Source organism: Coturnix japonica, chromosome 7 (assembly GCF_001577835.2).
Source record: "Coturnix japonica isolate 7356 chromosome 7, Coturnix japonica 2.1, whole genome shotgun sequence".
Taxonomy (NCBI): Eukaryota; Metazoa; Chordata; class Aves; order Galliformes; family Phasianidae; genus Coturnix; species Coturnix japonica.
The window spans coordinates 20925888-20938429 of record NC_029522.1 but is presented as its reverse complement, the minus strand read 5'-3'; the positions used below and the strand labels follow the sequence as shown (position 1 = coordinate 20938429).

Genomic DNA, 12542 nt, shown 5'->3' with positions numbered 1-12542 from the left:
AATGGTGTTGTACCTAACAGTGTGGTAAAAGCTAACATTACATGATGGCAAAAACTGGGTTATATTACAGGATAAAGTACTCCACATGCTTCACACTGTTTTAGTCTACAGAATGCAAAGATTAGAAGATATGAAGAGAAGAGCTCTGGTCTGTGTATGGTATGTTCCAGTAGCCAGATAGAAAATGCTAAGTCCTAATTCAAAAAGATTCATTGACATCAAGCTTCTTCAAGTAGCATCCAGTGCCAAGTTCCAATTAAATCTGTAGGTTTCCTACACAAGGTAGGGATGAAGATGGAGAAAATCTAAGACAACTGTCATTTGCTTGCTGAGCTGTACTGCAGAATGGATCTACTCATGGATAATGAAGATGGTATTCATACCTGTCATGAACAGGTGGGGATGAATCTGCATGCCTCTGTGCCCACAAGGATCATCCCCTGTTGGGCTTCATTACATTTACTGGTTTTGAAGCTGCTAAAGATGGTCACCGCCTGAACATAAGCCACTTCAGAAAGACTGCATATTAAGTGCCAGCTAACAGGAGCAAGGACATCTGTAAAATATATAGACTGATGTTTAAACAACAGAATTTTTTGTCTAAGTGTTCTGAAAGGAATTCCACTTGTGGAGAAGAGAGTCAAATAACATACTCATTTCAGCTCCAAGCAATGCTCTTTACGTAAGTCCCTGCTGGATACACTACAAGGAATTGCTCATAATGACTATGGGTTTGTTCTGGAGATTTTGAAGGCACAAAAGAAATGAGACTTTACCAGACTTCAATCCTACCTGTGTTAGTTAACAGACAGATTCTAGTGCTGCTAAGACACTAACACTACTGAAGAACAGACATTTAACACGAGCTGCCAGTACTATTTCCTCGATATAAAGTGCTAGAAATGCGTTCATAACACAGATGTCAAATGTGCTACAGGGCTTGAAAGTTCATCTGGTGTCAACAACTCTCATTCCTTGGATAGGATCTCTCCTTGGATGAATCATCCTGGACATAGAGTTCTAATTATCCACCCCAAATCAGATAATGTTCTTCACCTGGCCACAACCACATACTAGCTCTTTCCCACACGAAACTCAAATTAAAAGTGATCATCCACTACTGTATCTGGTGTAAGTCCAAGTGTAGAGGCTACTCTGAATCAATTCAATATTCAAGATAATTAAAGAAGAAAATTACTGTTGATTTAGAAGGACAGTTATCACAAAAATATGCCCTTAATTAGGACAAAAACAGTTGAGTTTACTGCAATAAATTAGCCCTCTTGCTCTTTCACATCTGTTTCACCAGCATTCCCTTTAGTATCTCATCCACAAAGATTTCAGCTTTTTAATATGACTTTGGGTGAGTTTTAGAAGGTTAGGCTAAAAATCCAAAATCTGGAAAGCTTGAGCAAACTGTGTGACCTTCTCAAGTCTGCAACATTTTGCACTAAGCACTTAGTCATTAACGCTTCCAGCCAAAAGCAGAAGAGCACCAACCAAAAACCAAGGTGAAGGAGAACTCACAAACACTGATTACAGCTGACAGCCACCACCATTATGTGACAATCACAGTAAGACTTGCACTCTTACAGGCACAAGAGTGGCTGCTACCAAAGAGCTTTTCCAACTGTTATTTTGCCCCAGCTTTCTTTTCCAAGTCAACTCCTCCTTTTTTGGAAATAGCTTACAACTTTCTTCAAGGACTCCTTAGAGAAATGAAGTTTTCTAGGCTAAGATTCAACCCAAAAGGTTTTAATTTTAGCCAAATTGATTTGACCATTTTTGAGTGGTGAAGGAATGGAAGAAAATACTTTTCCCATATGTTCAAGCTAGCAGAGAACGTTTGCAAAGAAGAAAGAATCCTTGAGGAGACAGAGGGGGGAGAGGGACTAAATATCTCTAAAGGATAAAAATATTCCCAGACACAACATCACCATGAGCTAAGCCCCAACCTTACGTCAAAGAGTACAGCAGAAATGGCATTTGCATTTACACCAGAGGAGTATCTGGCCCATAGGAATTGAGAAGAAAGCTTCCTATTAAAATTTTGGATGGACATGTCAGAATCAAAACAGCATCTCCAATGTTAACTCCCTTCTTATTTTCTTTCAAGACCAAGAGACATAACCCAGTGCATGGAGAAGACAGTCTGCTGCAAGCTCTACCTGGGTAGAGTCATCTCAGCAAGACACCCCTGTTCAGGCCTCCAATGAAATTCAGGACCCCTCCAACAACTTGGACTAATTAACCATAAGGGTTTGCAGATGGTTGTGCACACCTGCATACTCCTTCTAGAAGCTCAGCTGTTCAACCCTTATTGGTCAGACTAAGCCTTTACACCTGTAAAGGCTGCATTACCTCTTAACTATATTGAAAAAAAAAAAAAACAAAATCCAGGAAGGAAATTACTTGGTGGCAAACAATATTCAAAACTAGAGTTGCTCAAATCTCAGCAATCCCAGTACCTGAGAAAGATAGGCCCACAACTGAAAGCTTCCCACCCTGACCATGGAAGGTCATAGAATTGTGCTGAACGATAATCTACTCCCAGGCAGAGTTCATATGGCTTAAGGCATCACACAACAAAGGAGATATGCAGATCTTTAAGAGCTCAGCTGCACAGTTTGAAGCCCAAAAACTCAAAACCAATATATTAGGATATCTTAACTTACTCTTCATGGAGCCCCCAAGGTTTTCCAGATTCTTGATTTCATCCACCAGGTTCAAAATGCTCCAATTTCTTCAGCTTCCAGGAGATTTTCATTATTACATTACATTGGAGCTGTGGATAAAAGAGCCCCGGAGTCATGAGCAGCACACTCATTTTTATTTAATACTATTATTATTAAATACCCCTATCATAAGTACATGCAGAAGATCTCATGGAGACTACGATGCAATACAAGTCTAAGTTGTCTGCTTTAGTTAGCTTACAGTATATAGAGATGAACATCACATAAATGATGAACTAGGCAAGGATATAAGCAGAGCTACATCATTTGATAAGTTTACAGTGCAAAAGCTATAGATATGCTTGCTATTCATTATGAATGAATTCCTTCAATACCTCCATTTGGCTGCTTCTAATCTGCCGGTTCTTCATCGCATTATTTATTGTGTATATAGACCTCAGAAGGAAAACAACTCTCTTCATATCCCACTTCTTACACCGTCCTGTGACTATCTGCAGTGGAGTCCTAGTTGATATAGGCTCCTTCTAAGTGCTTGAGCATGCCCAGAGAACAGCAAGAATGATTGGTAAGCATTTGATAGGACACGTGTGTGTGGAGGGAAGACAACAAGAGTGATTGGTAAGTATTTCATAGGACACAGGTGAGCTGGGGGGAGGAGGGCAAATGTACTACAGAAGGAAAGAAACAAGCAAGTTGTAAAGGACTGAAAAGCAAGCCTGAGACCTTCAGACTTGGTGCAGATACACAGAGAGGAGCAGAAATAGGAAAGAAATGCAAATATCCATAACACCAACACCATAAATCAGCAGATCTTTCTAGTGGTGAACCAGCTTCCATACCTTTAGTAGGAGCAGTATATGGGAAGCTAGATGAGAAAAGAAGATAGCAGAAGGCTGACAAGGAAGAGGAAGGTGAGAAATCACAAAAAGAAGGAATTCTCCTTGGGGAAAAAGCTGTGAAATTTTGTCGGACGTTATATGAGAGCCTGTAGGATTAGTATATCTTTAAAAAAGAAAGCCTTTGCTCTTATTTTATCTGTAATGAGAAAATAATGTTGACAGTTCACAAAGAAATAAAAAGAAATCCTCTTGCCTGAGTGATGTGACCGATGCAATCAAGAGGCTTGTTTGCCATCTTGCTTTTTACACAGTAACATTTACCATCTCAGGTCCACTGGATATGCACATCTTACCCCCTTCTGTCAAACTCTTGTTGGTTTACAACATAGGTAGGTTCTTAAAAGCCAGACTTGTCCTGGTTTTCAGCCCTGCAACCAGAGCAGCAAACTGTCATTCTAAGGTAAGTTTTCTGCATTGCAATTGCTGTCAAATCCCAGTGATCAAAGACATGAGTCACACTCTACAAAAAAAAAAAAAAAAAAAAAAAAAGCATGTTTAGGTTAAATATAATGGTGTTTAAAAAAACACGTGGTAATTAACATTGAGCAGAGCTCCACCCAGCAGGTGTGTGCACAGGATTAGTTCTGCACAGCACTGGAGAAAAGAGGTACTGCAATGTGCACAGATGGCAGCAATTGCAGCCTCTGTCAGCCATCCCTCCAGATCCAGCCACTGGCTGGGACAGTGGTACTGGCCATATGAAAATCCTAGCTACCGTGAGGCTTTGTGGATTTACCCCTAAAAAGGAAGGAGAAATGGAACCTGCAAATGGGTTCACTCAGCCTGCCCTCCATTCCCCCTACCATCACATATTAAATATTGTGTTGACCGTAGAGCTTCTGAGAACAATCCTAATACAAAACAGATGTGAAGAAAATCTTTTCTGGTTCAGGTTTCAAGACTTCACCAGAAGGGAGCAGGAGAGACTTGCAGAAGAGCTCCATTTAACATATGCACTGTGGACAGTGCTGTCCTGCATGGAGCCTGATCACAGTCAGGCTCCCAAGAGTTACAACTGCAAGAATAAGAAATCTCATCCACAAGACCTGGGAAATTGTACCTTTGCGTGTGTCACAGGATGTATTATACTGATGACAGTATTGATGTATTATACTGATCATGGCAGAAGAGTTCAATCCTATGAAAAAGGAAGAAAAATTAAGTCCAGTTTCACATACTTCTATAAAAATATAATTTTATCTATGCTAACTGCTAGGACAGATCAGGACCAATCTCACCTTTCCTACTGGCATGGTTATATTGCTCCTCATGTCCACAGACTAAGAAATCAAGTCTTAATTTATCACTGTGAAAAGAACAGTAAGAAGGAATCTAGTTTTAATCACACCTAGATAGGAAAAACATTTCAGGACTTATTCAACAAAGAAAACAAAACACAAAACTGTCAGTGCTGTACATGTGGCCTTGAGAAGAGATGACGGGCAGAAAGGTCTGTGATTTCACATCTGGACAAAACTGAGGGTCAAAGGCTTTGGGAAGGCTTAGGACTAGGCCCCTGTCCCAGAATTTTCATATTGCCTATGCTTACAACTAGTGGATATAATAGCTGAGAAACATTGGACACCTATCCTGATGCATTCGGTTGTACATGGTCTACCTGCACCTGAAAACAGCCTGACATAATGGATGTGAAGGGCATGTTGAGCCTATCTTCCTCCTGCGTGAAGATTTAGATTTACAAGCTATCCTGAATGGCATGACTCAAGGACATTTGCAGGACATTTGCTCATTTGCAAGCTGATTAGAGTTAAGCAGAAGAAATGCATGCAAGTTCCTTCTCAAGTCCAAGAACAACTGTTCTTGCTGGGTCTAGCAGTGATGGCCTTGGACATTTACTGCCTGCCTTTCACTCCCTGCCTCAGTATTGGTGCTGCCAGAATTCATCTGACAGACGTTGCCTTCAGAGGGGAGCAGCTGGCACTTTCAGGCACACACTGCTGTCCATCTGCCAGAGCTTGCTGTGAGCACTAACTTGGATTAAATAGTTTGAGCGTTGGGTCTGAGTCCTCCCAGCTAATTTTGCTCTGTGTGAAGGAGGGAAGAATCACACCTGCTGCTAAGAAGGTGGAAGACAACAAGGACTCTACAGACAGTGGTAGGCGGGTGGTACCCAGACTGATGTTCATCCTCAGTCACGAGAGCTGACTTTGCCCCACAGTGGCTGAGGAATGCCCAGAAGGTCCAGGTTCTGTGTAGCAATGGAGCTCCCCAGCAAAGCTGCAGGAGAACACAGACATTGCCCAAAACTTATCCAAATATCTAGAAGAACATGGATTGGTGGGCTGAGGAACTGACACTGTTTGTCCCCTAAACAAAAAGCAGAATCAAAACTCATGAAGCTTTCCCAGCAGCTGGTTTATATACACAAAACATTGGGTGTTCATGTTTACAAGGCACAGAGCTCTTTTCTGTTCTTTTCTATGAGGAAAGAACAAATCATTTAGGTACTTGCTATCTAAAATAACATTGCTCTTGTCCTTTTGCCTCAGCCATCCAAGAATGAGGCTGTGTGTGACTGGAGAAGGGAAATGCTTAGAAATCCTTCTCTTTCGACTGCGGCTGTTCCTTGCTGACATTTAGCCCAGACAATGTGAGCACCACCCTCAGCTACACCCAGCTGGGCTCACTAACTTCACATGATGCAGCATAGCTATAACCAACAGCACAAACAGCCCAAATATTTCCGTGCAGAGCATGACACTGTTTGCTAGACTTAATTATTCTTTGCTCAGTATGGTTTGGGTGCTATGTAAGTTGTTTTAACCTTGCTGCACCGATTCTGCTCCTAGAGGTAACAGGACTGGATATAAGAAAGAAATGTTTTACAGTAACAGTAGCAAGGCACTGGCACAGCTTGCCTCAAAAAGTGGTGGATGCCTGGAGACATTCAAGGTCAGGCTGGATGCCTGATAGATAACACCTGATAGAGCTGTAGATATTCCTGATCATTGCAGGGGGTTGGACCAGGTGGCCTTTAAATATCCATTCCAACACAGGCAATTCTATGTCAGGACCGAAGAGTCAGGGACCTGGATTCCCCTCCTGGCCTTGCCCTGAGGACAGCTGTCACCTCTGCTCCTACCTTCTCCTTGGGGAGGAGACCGCACTGGTAAGCAGGGCTCTGTAGGTTGGAGATCAAAGTGTAAGCTGAAAAGCTGGCAGCTGTTGTAGTTGCTTTCACATGCAACTTTCATAATACCCACTGCAAAGGTCACTGAGGGGTGTTTATGGGGACATGTGAGGTCTGATGGAAGGAGCAAGGATTTGAATTGCTGCTCTGCTGATGAATCCAAACCTCAACCATTGCAGTGTGACAGATCTTGTCTCTGAAATTAATCAAGGTGGCTGAAATACTGAACCAAACCTAGAGTCATTAAGGTTGGAAAAGATCTCTAGTATCACCCAGTCCAACCATCAACCTATCTCCACCTTGCCTACTTGCCATGTCCCTTGGTGCCACATCTCCACAGTTCTTGAACACCTCCAGGGATGGTGACTCCACCAGTCAATAGAGCCAGAGCTCTATCAGAGGAACAGCCCGTTGCACTCGTTTGGTCACTGAATCCATGTTTTCTGTTCTGGGCAGACCTTGGCTTTGTGGATACAAGAAGATACGTGCTGCAAACAGAAGGCAAGGATCAGCCTGCAGTGCATGTCTGAGCACCAGATCTCTGCGTGCATCCCAACTGCCCCATCCACACCTCCCCTCCCATAACACAGAAATGAGTTTTTAAAACATCAGCAGCCAGAATGTCCCAGTTAATGATTAAGTGGTGACAGTTGCACAACTTCCCCAGGAACGTCTGTTCTGATGGCTGCGGTACATTGGTGGGCAGAAATGGTGAAAACAGGCAGATGGTGAAGAGAGAATGGGACTGGGTGTCACAGTGGCCACAGCAAAGCTTGCAGGACAGGCCAGTCCTTGCATGGCAGGGGAACAGTCACCACTAGCGTGGCTCAGCTCCCGGCTTTGGAAGAATGCTGGAGTCCCATTGGCTTGGTGAGCTCCATGCAGCTGGGTCACTTGCAGGCACAGATCAGTGCAAAGCCGATGCCTCAACATCCTTCTATATGTGTATAAAAACACGCAGTGAGCTCCTAAAAAGGCCAAGTCTTCAGGGCTAACTTACAAGTGCCAGACAAAAATCCATCAAGATTGATGAGTCCATTTTTATTTTTTTTTTTTTTTTATGGTGTTCGGCACATCCGACATTTTAGTGGGCTTTAAAAAGCACGGCAGGAACTGGGACCATTAAACATCTAAGATGAATACAGTCACACAGAAATTCAGGCGCCCAGCTGTTCATTTGCCTGGGCATGTCCTCTGCTTGCAAATATGGTAAGCTTTCAAGTGAAATTCCAGGACAGATCAGCCTAATGCACAGCACCCAGATCCCACAGATCATTAGAAGAGACTCTAACGCAATACCTTCTGAGCAGCCCACGCGAGCACCAGCAGGGCAGCTTCCTGCAGCAGCTGTTGGAGGCAAAATCTGTTCTGAGTATGATCCACTGGCACCCTTTTAAGCCTTCACATCAATTAGTCTCACAGCAACACTTATTCAGCTCTCCAGACATCCAGTAAAGGGCTTCAGACATCAGAGAAGCAACATTTTGGAAAACCCCATACTTGCAGATGCACCCGTTTTGCACGCAGTGCTTGCCTTCCTAACCCAGGAAAGAGCCACTTCTAATAGCAGCACTGATGTCCATGCTGCAACTTGCCCCTCATTGGGGGCAGAGTCGCTCTGACATCACAAGGGATGATAGGAGTTGGTGTCCACCACGAGATAGTAGTACGCTCTATGTATCCTAATGATAGCCTCAAGCACTTCCCATTTCCTCTTCATCTCCAGAATACCTGAGAACTACCAAAACTAGGATTTTGTTTCCATTCTTGGGAGTTCAGGGTTTACAGTGCATTAAAACAATGCAGTCTGACTCATCCAAGTGTTTAAAGAGTTCTTTTCACATCTGTGTTTCTTTCCCATGTTTTGAGTACCAAGCAAAAGGGTTTTCCCTGTCATTTTTTCCTACCAGCGCATTTGTGGATTTTCTTTTTTTCTTCCCTTTTTCTTTATTTTTAACCAAAAGGAGGAACACTTAGTATGTTTGCTAAGAGGCAATGTACAAAAGCTCTGCGTATCTGCAGCATTAATGCCCAAAGATTTCATTTTTGGGAAATATTCAGCCTAATATATGCAGCGGGCTGATGTCTCATAGAAAGCTCAGGAGGCAGATCTCCATCACACACCCCATCCTCACTGCAAGGCACACACCTCTCCAAAAGAGGGGAGAAAAAAGCAGAACACACCCATGCAGATCTCCCCGGAAAGGACCCAGGGACCACCCTCTGACAGAACAAAAAAGAACGGTCCACAATGAGCAAAGTGAAGTATAGCACAATATAACATAATACAATCTAATTACTAGAATTGCAGAGATTAATATCCCCACGTTTAGAAGAAGTGCCCTTTTTAATCTTTGAGAGCCATCGCTCAGCCCTTTAACAAGCACTTAACTTTATGGTAGTGCCACTATGTCTGTGCTACTGCATGTGCTTTAGTCTCTCATACAAGAGATTACGTTTTGGTTACATTTTAACTGAAGTAAGAATACCAGTCATGCAGCTGTTTCATATTCAATAGAGTCTCATTTGTGCAGTGTAATCAAAGTGCCCCCTGAGAGCTCACACATGTCTTAAAGATGTCTTTGGTGAGTTCTGTAGAAGTGGACCACTGGTAACAAAGCAGCTAATAAAACCATTGCAGAGGTCCATAACTGCATTAGATCACAGAATGCCAAGAACAATCATTTGTAGGTGATGGATAAATACATTTGGGATGACTGTTGGTTCTACCCTCAGAAATCTCTGTGAATTCCTGAAGTATCTCATCAAGTCTGTATTTCTGACTATTCTGGAAGAGATTCCACATCTAAACTTCATATAAGGAATATATAACTTCATATACCCTAAGGAGTACATAAAGGCATACTTCCAAATGGAATTAGGTTCAGCCACACAGTGTACAATCCCAAATGCGTTTCATTTTTTTCACGAGTGTGGCATAGGAACCAAATCAAGGCAAGTAGCAGATGGTCTGACTATATTATAAGGAAGGTTTCTCTGAAAGAACCTGCGGGAACATGCGTTATTCCAGAAACTCACTGCAGAAACTCCAGCTTTTGACCAGGTGTATCATCCCTAAGTGTAAAAACTGCTCCATGCATGCATCGTATTGATTCCAGAGTTGCTATCCATGGCTTCTCTGGACAATCTGTAGTCTCTTTAGCCACAACATGCGAAATTCTGTTCATGGATGCTTTAGAAGCTTAAAACTGGGACTGAGGAAATCTGTTCCAAAGAGGAAGTCCATGTTCTGATAGTGATTTCATATTGCTGAATACACTGATTTTCAAACGTAGGTGCTCTGAAATCTTTCAAGAACGAGTGCCAGCCCTTTGCACACTGCATAAAGTCACTGAAAGAATCCCAGGATTCTTTCTCAGTGAAAGGATCCCAGCAGTAAACCTCAGATGCCATATCTACATCAGAATAATTTCCAACTTGCCCCTGAAAGATCAAAAACTGATGCAACACCAATCAAACATTCAAAACATTAAAATGCAAAATCTCTATAGATAATCTTTTTGCTCTTGTCAAAGTGAATTAATATTATTAGTTATTAATATTATGCAGAGATCTGTGTAAATGAAAGCAATGTATGTGTGTATCTGCTTGATGTTCGTTATGCAGAGTTAGAATGTCTCCAGCCAAGCTGGTTTGAATGTACGCCCTTCCCATCTCACCACCTTTTCTAAAGAGCATTCTTTGGTTTCAAAACTGCAATATGTTTTATGGATAACTAGCTCCAACCAGTTCAAACTGGTAGAAAATTATGTTCTTTCTATCAGCAATCAGTCTCTTGCAAGGAAAGCTAAAGGGAAATGATCCTTGAAACATCACTGTGAGTGGCTATGGAAATCCTTTTAATTGCACACAACTGCCAGCAGTGACAATAAGTAGATATGACTTGCCACTGACATCGACTGCCATCAGTTTCAGCTGCTATACTTTCACACATATGAACTGCATCTCAGAAAGCCCATATACGAAAGTATGAGCGATAGTAAACATGTCCTCAGTTAACCTCAGCCACAAACACCTCCCACAGAGCTGGAAGCAGAGGCGGGCACTCATCGAAGTGGGATGGGCTGGAGAAATCATACTAGTGCTACCCGGACCAAAGGAGAATACCATTTGGCTGCATGCTTACAAGAACACTAATTAAAGTAAGAAATGAGAGACCCACTAGGTCAGCCAGTCCCACACCCACTATTCCCAGCAACTGCATGAGACAAAACTGAGGGGGCAGTCAGTCACATCCACTCCTGTCCTTTGCTAATTTAGTTGGCTTGCTTGTATATGATTGCTGTATTGAGCAAAGTTCTTTCACCTCTCCCATCAAAAACTGCCCTTTCTTATTTTGGTTCTCTGCGTCTCTGACTCTGTGCTGGTTTCAGTCTGTTTTCCCCGACTGGAAGTCACCACAGTTGCAAACCACAACTACAGAGAATGCCTCTGGAAGCTTTTCTATACACTGATCATAAATGAGATTAGAAATATCTGTTCTGTAACATCAAGCTTTTGTGAAGTCTTTTCCTATTCTTTCACTGCACCGAGGAACTGTCTCCTCTTTCATTATTAGTGCATTCATACCTACAATATTTCCAGATGCAATGTTGTATCCCCACTTATTTCAGCATGTAAGTGAAGCAAAACACATTGAGCAAGGTAGTGTCTTTTACTAAGCCAGAAAATGAAGTCCATATTCACTTCCCAAGAATTTCATTGCTCTTCTCTTGTGCGGCCAAAGTAGCTCCCACTATTTATCTTGCTTTTGCTTGCAAAATCCAACTTGGCTTGACTTTTGACAGTTCCCCCGTTATCCATTGGCCTTCTGACCTCTGCCATATGTCTTTCCCAATCCATCCTTCCAGTCCTTGCAGGCCTTCTATTTACTGACATGTAACTTGATTAGAATAACCAAGGTGACAAACAATAAACCCATATGTTTACTTTGACTTGTAGCTTGTATATCATTACATATTTTTTTCCTAGCATGGGTGCAAGAGCCAGCTCTTCTGAAGGAAAGATCAAGAGGTCAAGGCAAAGCAAAAAAAGAGGAAACAAATGACTAACAGATTCATGCTGAAAATCCAGTAAGTTCTGGTTCTCTAAGTGTCAGGTTTCACTAGACTGACAGAAAAGGTTGGATAGAGTCTAGAGGAAGCATTGCAGAGAATAACTAATTTTAACAGCTGACTACAGAAAAGAACCCAAAGCATTTTGTTCACAGAGCAGTATCTGAAAACATCCCTTTTAGGAATACCTTGACACTCCAACTCTACACACACAGTTCAGACCAGGTAACACTAGTCATATTTTCACTTCCCTCTTCACTGTTATTTATTTAAACCTCTCAACACACTGATGCCAAATGACAGGCACTATCAGAAGGGCTTCACTCCAGTGGAAGAACTTGATTCTATGTTTCAAATCAAAGATTCCTGCAATATATCTTTGATTTATAGCCTGTCAGATTAATTGAAGAGCAGAGAAAAATGTGATATATGTATATATTTTTCCCCCATGAAGCATGAAATGTCCTGCTCCCCTCTTCTTTCAAGCAGAGAGATTGCATCAAGGTATGACCATCACAAGCCACAGTACAGCTGTCAGCCCTAGTGTTCTATTGATTTAGAAACACAGAACTGTCTGAGTTGGAAAGGACTTTTAAAGCCAGTCTAGTCCAACCTCCCTGCAGTGATGAGGGACACATGCAGCTTGATCAGGTGCTCAGAGCTCAGTCCAGCCTGTCTTTGAATGTCTCCAGGGATGGGACATCTGCCCCCTTCCTGGGTT

General features: G+C 42.2%; 1 long non-coding RNA gene across 4 annotated transcripts in view; it reads right to left on the bottom strand.

Moving 5' to 3' along the window:
- The window catches only part of LOC107316861, a 33806-nt gene extending 30112 nt beyond the window's left edge, over positions 1-3694 (bottom strand). For 2 of the 4 annotated variants that reach the window (XR_004308027.1, XR_004308030.1), the window contains exon 1: positions 2676-3694. This is a non-coding gene — a long non-coding RNA (uncharacterized LOC107316861). The remainder of the gene's footprint in view (positions 1-2675) is intronic. The other 2 variants (XR_004308028.1, XR_004308026.1) reach the window with 1 other exon arrangement.
- Positions 3695-12542: the final 8848 nt, after the last annotated feature.